The sequence below is a fragment of the Rosa rugosa genome, chromosome 3 (genome assembly GCF_958449725.1).
Source record: "Rosa rugosa chromosome 3, drRosRugo1.1, whole genome shotgun sequence".
NCBI classification, from domain to species: Eukaryota; Viridiplantae; Streptophyta; class Magnoliopsida; order Rosales; family Rosaceae; genus Rosa; species Rosa rugosa.
In genome coordinates, this window is record NC_084822.1 from 36,040,042 (window position 1) to 36,052,441 (window position 12,400).

At 36.4% G+C, this 12,400-nt stretch overlaps 1 protein-coding gene across 12 annotated transcripts in view; it reads right to left on the bottom strand.

The window, feature by feature from the left end:
• Nucleotides 1-7,417, bottom strand: part of LOC133736805 (zinc finger CCCH domain-containing protein 12-like) — a 34,433-nt gene extending 27,016 nt beyond the window's left edge. Inside the window, exons 1-5 of one of the 12 annotated variants that reach the window (XR_009859742.1) lie at nucleotides 6,519-7,376; nucleotides 6,290-6,369; nucleotides 5,971-6,126; nucleotides 5,708-5,825; nucleotides 5,459-5,552 (exon numbers count right to left, since the gene is read on the bottom strand). The gene's annotated coding sequence lies outside the window, so the exon portion shown is untranslated. Of the gene's footprint in view, nucleotides 1-1,621; nucleotides 5,378-5,458; nucleotides 5,553-5,707; nucleotides 5,826-5,970; nucleotides 6,127-6,289 lie in introns of those variants that run through there. The other 11 variants (XR_009859744.1, XR_009859738.1, XR_009859740.1 and 8 more) reach the window with 11 other exon arrangements.
• Between the last annotated feature and the right edge of the window lie 4,983 nt (nucleotides 7,418-12,400).

The window sequence follows — 12,400 nt, forward strand, 5'->3', positions numbered from 1 at the left end:
CTAAGATACCTTAAACTTAGAAATAATCCAAGTATCTTCTAAGCATTTATTTTCCCGTTTAGAAACCGATGATACCACATGCTATACTTACAAGTTATAATAGAGTTCTAGGAACTTACTAAAATACCTTAGTTCGTATTTCTTGTGTACACTCGATATTTGTTATTGAGCCCAATACTATTACCTATATTATTTTTGTGATGCATGTCATTTTAGTACTAGTTATTGCTAACACATATTTTGAATCTTACGAAATGACATATCAATCTTCGTATTAGTTTGAGAAAATGTGTATCTATGTGTATATTTATGTGTATATATGTATACATGATTCAAATGCCAATACATCTAGAAGAACTAATCTGATTTTTCTTTCTAACAACCATAACATTTCTTGGAAATTCCTTGGAAATTTCCTTGTAAATGCTTTGTAGACTTCCAACTCACTTTTGACTTACAAGTCAAGTGAGAATTGATTTTTAATGCATCTTTCTAGTCTTTATAAACATGAAGCTGAATCATTTTTTTCCTTCAAGCCTTAAGATCAAGTGCAAAACTGATTTGGAAGTCTTAGTTGTAGAGAAAACTCACCTCACAAATCCTTCATCCTTTTCTTTTAAGAAGCTCCCTTTGTTTTTCTCAAAGAAGTCCAAGCTTGGATCCAAGACCAAAATCTTCACTTCACTTCTGAATTTCTTAAGTAAGTACATGAATACATTCCAATATTTTTTTGCCTTTAAGATTTATCAAAGTGCATAACCGATGATAAAATGGAAAAGAATCTGTTTTGCTGCAGTCATATATTTTCGTGTTTGATAAAAGTTAATCTTGTCAAAACTAATTATATTTTCAGTTTCTTCATGAAAAATCCTTCAGTTTAGGCTTTTGAATCACTAAAAAAGGTTAAGAAATGAAGAAGTTATGGCTAATCAAAGTTTTCAACTTTTAAACTAGCTGGAAATCTCATACCGCCATTACAACTTCAAAAATTCATATCTCCCTCATTTCTTATCCATTTTCTACAAACTTTATATCAATTTGAAGCTTAGGACCTCAACTTTTATTCTGGAAAGTTTGAGAAGTAATGGTAAAATACACAGTACGTAAAGACTTAAACATCAAAGGTCAGTTTCAAAAATATCGGTTTCAGCACTGTTATGGTTCTTTTACCATTTCTGAACTATATCACTCTGATCTGGACTACATGACTTATTCCATTGAATTCCTTATGAAAAATCCTATGACTTGGTGTCCTCACTTGACTATTTCGGACATGAATTGAACAAGTTATAAAAACAGAAAGTTGACAGTACTTGGTACTATTATTTTGATTGACGAATGGACACTTCGGACTAAGATTTCTAATACTATGAAAAGAGGACTACTAACTCTTTGACTACTAACTAATATTCTTTTACTACTTCTAATTTACAGTACCTTTATTTTATTGCACATTTACTTTCAAGTTTAATTTGCAGTACCTTTATTGCACAATTACTTTCAAGTTTAATTATAGATATATATATATATATATATATATATATATATATATATATATAATTATGTATATATATTTATTTGTCCACACAATTTCAGTTATATTTACTTATGTAAGCTTGTTTATATGCTTGTACTTTGTTAATACATATTTTACTTGATTTCAGTTATGTATAAGCTTATTTTTAATTATGTTGTTTGCTAGTGAATTTACTTATTTGTGTTATATAATTATGCTACATATGTTTTCATATGAGGTTATTCCTAAATATATGTATGTCTCTATATGTGTGTGTACATATACATATATTATGATCTATAATTTATAAAGATTGTATTTTGTGAATTTGATTATGTCTGAGAAGTACAATTGTGAAACCGGGTGTTATCTACAACCCCGTGCTTAAGTGAATTACTGGTAAATGTGTTTTGGTGTTATGAGACGTTAAGCCTGGGCCCTAGTCCCTTCAGATAGTGCACTATTATACTCTTAGGAAGGTTGCTTACTTTCAGTATACATACTTGGGTATAGTACGTTGGACCCTGGTATGCTGCGGCTTACCCATGCTTTGGTATTATGGACCCTAGCATGTGGTTTCCCGTGCTTTGGTATTATGGACCCTAGTACGTGGATTTATGAATTGTTACCAGTCAATCTGGCTTTCCCGTGTTTTCGTATTATGGACCCTAACACGTGGATTTATGATTCAAATCCTTCATCCTTTTCTTTTAAGAAACTCCCTTTGTTTTTCTCAAAGAAGTCCAAGCTTGGATCCAAGATCAAAATATTCACTCCATCTCTGAGTTTCTTAAGTAAGTACATGATTACATTGCTATATTCTTTTGCCTTTAAGATTTATCAAAGTGCATAACCGATGATAAAATGGAAAAGAATCTGTTTTGCTGCAGTCATATATTTTCGTGTTTGATAAAAGTTAATCTTGTCAAAAATAATTATATTTTCAGTTTCTTCATGAAAAATCCTTCAGTTTAGGCTTTTGAATCACTAAAAAAGGTTAAGAAATGAAGAAGTTATGGCTAATCAAAGTTTTCAACTTTTAAACTCGCTGGAAATCTCATACCGCCATTACAACTTCACAAATTCATATCTCCCTCATTTCTTATCCATTTTCTACAAACTTTATATCAATTTGAAGCTTAGGACCTCTACTTTTATTCTGGAAAGTTTGAGAAGTAATGGTAAAATACACAGTACGTAAAGACTTAAACATCAAAGGTCAGTTTCAAAAATATCGGTTTCAGCACTGTTATGGTTCTTTTACCATTTCTGAACTATATCACTCTGATCTGGACTACATGACTTATTCCATTGAATTCCTTATGAAAAATCCTATGACTTGGTGTCCTCACTTGACTATTTCGGACATGAATTGAACAAGTTATAAAAACAGAAAGTTGACAGTACTTGGTACTATTATTTTGATTGACGAATGGACACTTCGGACTAAGATTTCTAATACTATGACAAGAGGACTACTAAATCTTTGACTACTAACTAATATTCTTTTACTACTTCTAATTTACAGTACCTTTATTTTATTGCACATTTACTTTCAAGTTTAATTTGCAGTACCTTTATTGCACAATTACTTTCAAGTTTAATTATAGATATATATATATATATATATATATATAATTATGTATATACATTAATTTGTCCACACAATTTCAGTTATATTTACTTATGTAAGCTTGTTTATATGCTTGTACTTTATTATTACATATTTTACTTGATTTCAGTTATGTATAAGCTTATTTTTAATTAGCTTATTTTTAATTATGTTGTTTGCTAGTGAATTTACTTATTTGTGTTATATAATTATACTACATATGTTTTCATATGAGGTTATTCCTAAATATATGTATGTCTCTATATGTGTGTGTACATATACATATATTATGATCTATAATTTATAAAGTTTGTATTTTGTGAATTTGATTATGTCTGAGAAGTACAATTGTGAAGCCGGGTGTTATCTACAACCCCGTGCTTAAGTGAATTACTGGTAAATGTGTTTTGGTGTTATGAGACGTTAAGCCTGGGCCCTAGTCCCTTCAGATAGTGCACTATTATACTCTTAGGAAGGTTGCTTACTTTGAGTATACATACTTGGGTATAGTACGTTGGACCCTGGTATGCTGCGGCTTACCCATGCTTTGGTATTATGGACCCTAGCATGTGGTTTCCCGTGCTTTGGTATTATGGACCCTAGCACGTGGATTTATGAATTGTTACCAGTCAACCTGGCTTTCCCGTGTTTTGGTATTATGGACCCTAACACGTGGATTTATCATTTGTTACCAGTTAATCCGAAATTTCACTAAAATGAAAAGTGTACTTATATTGTTTTGATCAAATATCTATCTGTGATATATTGTTAACATGTTATGGTGTTAAGTGAAAAGAGAATCGAGCATGCATTGTTTTGAGGTTATTTGCACCTATTATTGCTACAGTATTTGTTGATTCGATAAAGAGATGTGACTATGTGATTTATTACCAGTTTTATAATCGTTTATATATATGTGTCTGTTGTGTGTATACAAATACATATTTAAGATTTGGTGTGAACATATAAATGGTTCTCGGTACATTTTTACTTGGTTGTTCAGTTTTGATTTCTTATAAGACACATTAGTATAAGAATGTAAGCTGTACTTACTGGGTCTGTGTTACTCATGATGCTACACCTTCATGTTTTCAGGTAACGAGTAGATGCATGGGGAAAAAGGGGATGAACCTACTAAATAAAAGAAAGTTTTTCCTACTACTATTTCAAGTGAATACCTGTACTTATTTGAATTTTGCTTAACTTTGGTTACGTAAATATATTAACAATTTCGTTTTCTAATAAAAGTACTATTCAGGTATATCTATATATAGTCTTTTACTTTCTTTCAAAAAGGAAGTTTTATTTAGTTTGGCTCACATCCCAAATTCGGGTACCATATTTCAGTACAATATTGGTCTCGAGTTTGGGGGTGTGACAGGGGGGCTGAGGGAGGGTGGAATGGTCGGATCGAGCTTCCACGGCGTCAAGTTGGTGGCTGGATGATGGGGGAGGCTCAGCGAGTTGGCGAGAGAAGAGACAAAGTGAGAGCGAAGGAGAAAAAAGAAAAAAAAAATTTTAAAATAAGGAAGTGAGGGGTAAAATGGTCATTTTGGACCAAATTGTGTGAAATTTGAATGTATGAGGAGTTACTTGTTAAAATTACGATATGAGGGACTGAACTGTCGAATCCCAAAAAGATGAGGGTGTGACCAGTAATTTGCCCTTAAATAAATTTATACTTATAGATATCTGTAACAAATGTTTTACTCACTGTCATCTGTGTGTAATAACAAAATAACATTTATTAAACAACTTTATACTTACAGATATCTGTAACAAATGTTTTACTCACTGTTATCTGTGTCTAATAACAAAATAACATTTATTAAACAGTTTTATACTCACAGACAATTATAATTTTTTAATTCTTTCCCTAAAATTAAAAAAAAGTTAATAGGTTTTGAATTTCAAAACAGAATAACAATTACTCATAATAATAAGAGTAAGTAAAAATTACTCACAGACATCAGTGTGAGTAAACAATTCTCACCGAAATCAGTGTGAATTTAAACGAATTTGAATTAACGAGCACACAAATGTCGATGAAAACTCTAATTGCCACTGTTTTCTGTATGTAATAAATCTGCATTTCTCTATCTCTCTCTCTCTCGTCCCATTTCCCAGTATATGTTATGTTATGAGTTCTATCTTCAAACAGTCTACACATATCCAAGTGGAGTGCATGTATCTCTCCTTTCCCATAGCCTATCTTCCCCTTCCCAGTCTCAGTCTCATCTTCTTCCACCCTAACTACCATATAAATACATGCTGATCGAAAATGTTCATAAGGAATAGAAGACGTACTCAAGTGAAGGATAAGATCGTACCTTGGACGAGACTACGAGAGGTATAAAAAGAAGATATTTGAGGTGCATCTCCCTATGTCAGAGATATATACAGGAACATTACCAGATAGCTTACCTGATATGATATAGCAGAAGAAGAATTAAAATGCCTATTTCAGTATAAGGTCAAGTATATATAGTAAAGTTTGCAGTAAGGTCAAGATATCATGATGAAATTTATCCCTTGCATATCGCTTGAGTAACGTAAAATTATCAAAGTCAGGGACTTACTATTATATATGGTCATAACATCTGCAGTCCTTTCTCTTTTTAATTCTTCCTCAGTTGAGCTTTCGGCCGAAAATGAGAGACTCAGATTCTGAGACAGCACCATTGGCAGCAGTTCATCCTGTAAACATATTTGCTCCAGATCTCAATATCAAGTATCATTAGCATAAAAGTCTAAGAAAATCAATATATTTGCATAAAATCTGAAATGCCCACAGGCAACAGCAACAATGCAACGGAGGATGTGCACTGCACAGTGTTCAAACCTTTGCTAACTGAATAAAAGCCTTCTCCCAAGCCAGTGCCTTCCCTTTCTCATTTCCTACATCATCAACTGCATGCATTATTAACTGGGTAGGTGACTACGAATGCTGAAGCCTGAAATTTGAAGATCACCATAGAACTAGCATATAGACAGATACCTGAGAGAAGGATGGACTATAATCACTATATACAGAATTACAGATATCTGGGTTTGCCCCAAAAGGGGCAAATGAGGTGAGCTCTCGCCTCTCCCGACTTTGTAATCGTTTCTTTTGTTAATAAATCTTTCTTTCAAAAAGAAAGGATGACTGCATTACGTACCTCAGAATATTTGTTACCAGAGAATCCTCCCAAGGCAGTGCTTGGATCAAGTGGATCCTGAAAGGCACTTAAACATGTCTCTGCATGCAGAAGAATAATGTTTCAGGTGAATAATACGGCGAGGTTACTAAATATAAAATAATCAAGTAAAATGTCAAAAACCACAACAAGACAACATGAGCAAGCAACGAAGGAAATGGTTATTCTTCAAGAAGTTAACAATAAAAACCTGCATAAGTACATAACCACTTCCCTATAAAGCCAAAATTCATGCATAAATCTCTTTCTCTATTTGATGCCTAGCTAAGCCACCATATGCCGTCGAGGAATCGCAGCCACAAGGAATTGCAGCAGGATGAACCACAGCAGATCGACCAAACCAAGGTGCTTGGGAGCACAGAATTATTCTCCAATTCCAAATACACAGCCGCACCCAAGAAAAACTGAAGAACAGGAAAACCAAACAGATCCACAAAGACAGCAACCAAAAGGCGGCCGGTTGGCAATCTTTGTTGCACGAATGGGTAGAACCCCGTGTGCACTAGTGGACTTCAGACGAACAATAGAGGAGATTTAACGCAACGGCGCACAGGATTGGATCTGAAATATAGAGAGAGAATAAGATTGGGAAGAAGGGAAGGTTTGGTGATTCAAGTGGATCGGTCCACACAAGGAAAACAAACGGAAAGGAAAAGGAAAACAGAATGAGACTATGTGAGGAAGTATAAACAGAGGGAGCAAGAGGAAGCTAGTAAATAAGCAGAGGTGTGATGATCCAGAGACTTCTGTCAGCTATTTATAAGCGGAATGGTAATGCAAGCTGCAACTGTGATCTACCAAAGCTCTCTCTCTGAGCTCTGGCAGCCATGGGATTGAGCCCAAATCCAGTAAATCTGTGATTTTGGGTTGTAAACACCAAACTTAGAAGGGAATCTAGTACAAGAGATTAAGTGCTCCACTATAATGTCCCACATTGTCAATCTTACTCTGAAACATGGAAACAGCGATAAAGTGCATGTGGGTTCAACAAACAATTCGCTTTTGGTTCAGTGCATTTGCTTTTCTTTGGGAGCTTTGGATCGGTGGAGGAAACTGAAGTCATAGTACAAAATGCAACTTATAGCAATGTGGGTTCAACAAACAATTCGCTTTTGGGTAGTGGGAATTTTGGTTCAGTGCATTTGCTTTTCTTTGGGAGCTTTGGATCGGTGGAGGAAACTGAAGCCATAGTACAATAATGATTGTCATATTCAGAAAAGCTTGTCTCTCCAGAAACCGGAAACTCCAAAAACCCTGTCAAATTACTGACTTGCCCTCTGTTTTGGCGGTTTACAGCCTTTGCATTATGAATTTCGGTCTAAATTCAACTACTTCCTCCGACAATTAGAATTTGAATAATTAAGAAAAAAAAATGATTTCTTCAAAGTAAAAAAAAAAAAAAAAAAGATTTTGATATATAGATTTAAAATTGTAAAAATGACAGACAAAAGTAGATTTAACATTTAGTTCTTTTTGTTGTTTTGTTTAGGCCTTTTAGGCCCCACTTGTAACAAAAAAAAAAAACAAAAAAACAAAAAAAAAAAAATTGTAAAAATGACAGACAAAAGTAGATTGTGTGTTGTATTTAGTAGAGATTCAACACCGCGTGAAAGGAAAAAAGAGGAAAGCAGCAGGTTGTATTTAGTCATACTGAAATTTACAACCACACATTGCATACTTGATCTTCAAGGGCAATTAATTGACTTCAGTCCGAACTCTTGCTTCTCAATCTGCCGTGGAAACAAGAGTTTGTCAATTAATCTGCCATGGTTTATAGCCAATATTTGGTCTGGTGTACAATCTCAAATTTGTCTACTAACCTTATCGTCAGATGATTTATATTCCCCTTAATCCCTCAGTGTTAGATAACCCTTGAGCATATGATTGCTTCAACATAAATAATCGCAATTGTATCATTTATATCAAAAATTCACCTCGAGAGCAAACATAAATTTTTTGTATTTTCCCGCATGACCACATTTTTCCCAAAGTTGCATATTGAACATATTTGGTGATAAGAGACGCCACGCTAGCATAGAGTAACGTGGAGGAATGAAATGCCGCCATATGTTTGTTGCCCAATCAGTAGATGCTAGGCGCTGGCGAATAAGCTATTTGGTTCTATGGCATCCCCCAATCTCTCCATGGGTTAAACTTAATATTGATGGCTTGGCTAAGGGTAATCCTGGGCCTGCAGCTTGTGGTGGTGTGTTTAGAGATAGTAATGGTCATTACATTGGTGGTTTCTGTCGTGGGCTAGGTAACCAAACTGCCTTCTTCGCCGAATTAATGGGAGTTATTCTTGGGATTGACTATGCTTTTCAATTTGGTTGGCGCTATATTTGGCTTGAGAGTGATTCTATTAGTGTTCTTGCATGCATTACCTCTTCTTCCTTCTCTCCACCATGGCCTCTTCGTATTGCATGGTTAAATTGCTTATCACACATCCGATCCATGTCCTTTTATTGCTCTCATGTTCTCGTGAAGGGAATACTGTTGCAGACAGAATGACAAACTTGGGTTTGGCTTCTTCTTCGTTGGTATGGTATGAGGTTCCACCGCCTGCTCTCTCTCTCTTTTTCTTCGAATGGATGACTTGGGTTTTCCCTATCAGCGTGATACCTAAGGGTTGGTGGTCTCATGGTTCCTTTGCAGCAAGGATTTACTACAGCACCGCATGTTTATGGTTATGTTGTAACCTTTTTAGAGTAGCCGATGGAATTCAATTTTTCCATCTTTTCTTTTTCTACACTTGGGGGTTCATTTTTGCCCCATGTTTTTGTAATTTTAGCTTTTTCTTTAATAAAATTTTACAATAAGGGGACGGGCGGTGGGTTCCCAGAGTGTGGTAGGCCCCTCTCCTTTGGGATTGAGGGTGGGACTTATTCCCTACATTGTCTACCTCTGAGGAACTAATATCGCCTAATCCCTTATCGGTTTTAAAAAAAAAAAAAAAAAAAAAAAAAACTACCAAAGGAAAAGGAAAGAAAATATGTGGATCTATTTATTTAGGGGCCGTGACCACTTACCCAATTTTAGCCTGAAAATTGCCCACTTACTCCACTAAGAGTTTTTTAACCCCATTTACCCAATCCAACAGTGTTTGACAGTATTGCCCTCATACTCTCTCTCTCTCTCTCAGTTCATTGCAGGAACCTCGCCGAGACCCTCCGATTACGTCTTCTGCCACCAAGTCCGATTACGTCCTCTGTGACCTCCAAGTCCGATTACTTCCTCTTCTTTATCTTTCTCCGTCGTCCCTCTGCCCTCAATCTCCGATCGGCCGTGTGCTGGATCGGTTGCTGTCGCAGTCGACCTCATTTGCATCTCCGATCCCGAGCACCACCGCCAGGCGAAGAAGACGCAAGAAGAAGAGGATCGTCGCAATTGCAGCCTCTGCAAGCCATGGAGTTCAGGTCCGGGTCGGGGCTCGCACCGGCTTCGTCCGTCCCCCCAATAAAGAAAAAAGATTATTGCCTCCCAATAATATGTCTACTGGGGGGCAATAATCACTGCGTTGTTTATTAAAGCACACTAATATGTTGTTGATTGAAAATGGAGTGTCTTTTTGGTGGTCTATTGGGGGGCAATAGACAGATTATTGCCCCCAATAATTTCTTAACTGTGGTTCATTTATTGCTGAAATTAGAGCTTTGATAAGTCGTATGTTATTTTGAGTTTATTAAAGTACAATAATCTATCAATGATAGAAACTGGTGATTTTTAGAGTGGTATATTGGAGGGCAATAGACAGATTATTGCCCCCCAATAATGTTGGTTTATTGTCCCCAATTAAGTTAACATGAATTCATTTACTGCTTCACAGTGATGATTGCAGACCTTTTATGGAGAGCATAATAACAACGGAGGAACCAAGGTTGGAAGCTGGGGACAGCATGAGGATAAAGATATTATTGCCCCCCAATAAACAGATTATTGCCCCCCAATAATATAGTCAGAACTACCAAAACACATTAGAAGCTGTCTCTAAACACAAAGGAAAAGATCACTGAATTCAATTATAGAGACTTCATAACAATTAAGACACATTATTGCCCCCCAATAATATATACAGAACTACCAAACATTTCAGAAAATGTAACAAAATGCTCTGAACAAAAAGTAAAAGATCAATAAACAACAATTATGGAAACTTTATAACAATTAAGACACATTATTGCCTCCCAATAGACATATTATTGCCCCTCAATAATATAGTCAGAACTACAAAAAACACTCCTCCAGTTTCTCTCTCTCTCTCTCTCCACCTCCGGCCGACTGCATCGCCCCACCGGTTTCGCCAGACCGCCTTCATCATCCTTCCGCCACCGTCGAGCCATGGATCACCACCCCAGCTCTCTCTCTCTCTCTCCACCTTCGGCCAACTGCATCGCCCCGCCAGTTTCCCCAAACCGCCTTCATCCTTTCGCCACCGCCGCGCTATGGATCACCACCCCAGCCAAACAACGCGTTCTCGAGATCGAATCCAAGAAACCAACCCAGATCGGCTTCGTCCAAGCAGAGCCCGACCGCGCCGCCAGGACCATGGCACCCCCGAGCCGCCTCCGACCGCACAACCCCAAACCCTTGCAGGCCGATCCTCTCTCTCTCTCTAAAATCGGGGAGCTTCTCTCTCTAAATCTCAATCTGTTATGATTTGAGAGCTTGATAGTTACAAAAGGGCAAAACGGTCAGAAATTTTGAAGAAAACAGGCCCAACTCTTAGAGTTTTGGGTAAGTGGGGTTTAAACATGAAAACTGTTGTGTAAGTGGGCAATCTCTTAGTGTTTGGGTAAGTGGGGTTAATTAACCCCAAAATTGGGTAAATGATCATTTCCCCATTTATTTAATATCGATAAGGAGATGTAACATCTGAATATTGATATTCATATGCAACTTAATATTAAACAACTGAATATATCAAATCTCTTCATATCCTCTCTGTTTATCTCGATATTTAATGAACTCCATTAATTTCCAGTATATCCGAACGAAACCGTTTAGGAAGAAAGAACCAACTTCCGGTTACGAAAATTGAAAAGAAGCAAATATAATTACACTCCTCATCGCGTAAAGAAACAAAGTATGCACAATTGGCACAAAACAAATACCTGAGGTGGTGACAAAAGAAAAGCTCTTGCTTTGGACCAACACTCTATGGTCATAGAGATGAGGATCGGCCTCCAAAGCTGGCCTGTCATTGACCTCATAAATCAAAGCCTTGGAAGCAAAACTCTTTGAAATCTCACTGGCAATATCACATGGGAAGTCACACACTGATATATATGCATCTCTTTTCTTCATCCTTTGAATTAGCTAAAGCTTTATGAACACGTACCATGTTTCTATGTCAAGCTTACATACCGTGTTTTGGAACATCTTATTGCCAATTTGAGCTTCCTCACAATGCACATAACCTCCCAGAGATAACATGTCTCTCAGACATTTCATCAAATGACTTCTTTGCACTTTCCATGTCATTTCTGCATACGGACTCGAAGAAGAGTTTTGAACTGATGATATAGAACAGAACCCACTATGAATCATGTAATAATTTCAGTCCCTCATACTACCCAGCAACAGAATGCCTAGCCTTACACTGAACTCCTCTCATCAAGGCTCCCTTACATCATTATATTCCCAAAAGAACTTGATATCTTCTCCTCATAGAGCTAAAAACACCCAATTCAGAATCTGGGTCACCCATGATTCACAGTTGACACCCATTTTTGATTAAACACTCCTGCAGAGACTTTTCCATAGGAATTGGGAATGCTGTAGGAGCCCAAGGCTACTACGATTCACCAAAATAATGGGCACAAACAATAATTCAGAGCTTAAATGAAATCAAGTTTTTTTTTTTTCCCTCCTCTCTGCTAAATTTTCAGAATACTCGAAGCTGATATGAGAATCATCAAAGGTCCAAAGGTTCAAAGGCTAAAGACTTGGGTTCTTCTGTGTGACATTCAAGCTAAATGACAAGAGCACATGAAGTGCAATTTTTTGGCTGCTCATGTCAAGCACTTGCTCAGCAAAATAAAAGAAATTGATCAAACCAAAAAGATTACAAGA